This window comes from Camelus ferus, chromosome 23, assembly GCF_009834535.1.
Source record: "Camelus ferus isolate YT-003-E chromosome 23, BCGSAC_Cfer_1.0, whole genome shotgun sequence".
Classification (NCBI taxonomy): domain Eukaryota; kingdom Metazoa; phylum Chordata; class Mammalia; order Artiodactyla; family Camelidae; genus Camelus; species Camelus ferus.
The window spans coordinates 16,199,135-16,200,102 of record NC_045718.1 but is presented as its reverse complement, the minus strand read 5'-3'; positions in this window follow the sequence as shown (position 1 = coordinate 16,200,102).

Sequence of the window (968 nt, the reverse complement as noted above, 5' to 3'; positions counted from 1 at the left end):
GGCCAGCGTGACTTGGTGTCAGATGATGTCAAGCTGTCACAGGACACAGGGATGAACTAGCTTAGGACTCTGTGACTTGCCCCCGCCAGCTGCCTCAAGTCTGTCCTTGGTGGCTCTGCACCCCTAGGACCATGTTCTCCCACAAGGCAGGGATCTCTGTCTTGGTGACTATGTCCCCTTCCTCTTCATCTCAAGGCTGTAAGAACCTCCACTGCTATTTAGCACATCAGACTCTGGCCTGGGGAGTGGCCACCAGAGCTACCTCCCCAGGGGCAGCCCACCAAGTAGCTGCCCCAGCCTCCTGAAGTGTGACCATGCCCCCTGCTCTCAGGGGCTGTTCCCTTCCACTTGAGACTGGGTGGGAACCCAAAAGGGACAGCGGGGTAGCTGGCAGAATCCTCTGGCAACCTAGCAACAGATACCAGTTCTTCGGCACAAAAGCTTTCGGGAATCCCTCTTTGTACCGGAGACACGAGAGGGAAGGGGTGCTAGTGTCAACCCAGGGCAGACTGGTGGGACCTGGGCCCTGACAGTCCCCCTCACCTCAGACATGCCTCCCCGACTTGGGAAATCTGCCTTGTTCTCTTCGTTTGGCAAAGAGCCAATGATTTTAACTCTCCCTTATCAGCTTGGGGCCTGAATCGTTCACCCAGGTGAGGGAGGCTGCCCCTCCCCACCCCAAGGTCACACCCCAGCAGAGAACAGGACGAGGAGTAGGGCTGGTTCAGACTAAGTCTTCCTCCACAGGCATTCCTTCACAAACTTGAGAACTGAGGCCATCTTCTCCTAGGGAAGATGAGAAGAGGGATTAAGTTCTCCATATATATAAGAAGGTAGAGGCACCCCACTGTTGACTTGAAAATAAACAGGCCCCACGTGCGAGTGTTTGGGAAATTCTCCATGGACATGCACAGAAAACTTTTTGGCCTCTCCCCACCGCTTCTCCCAAGCTCTTTCAGTGTAATGAC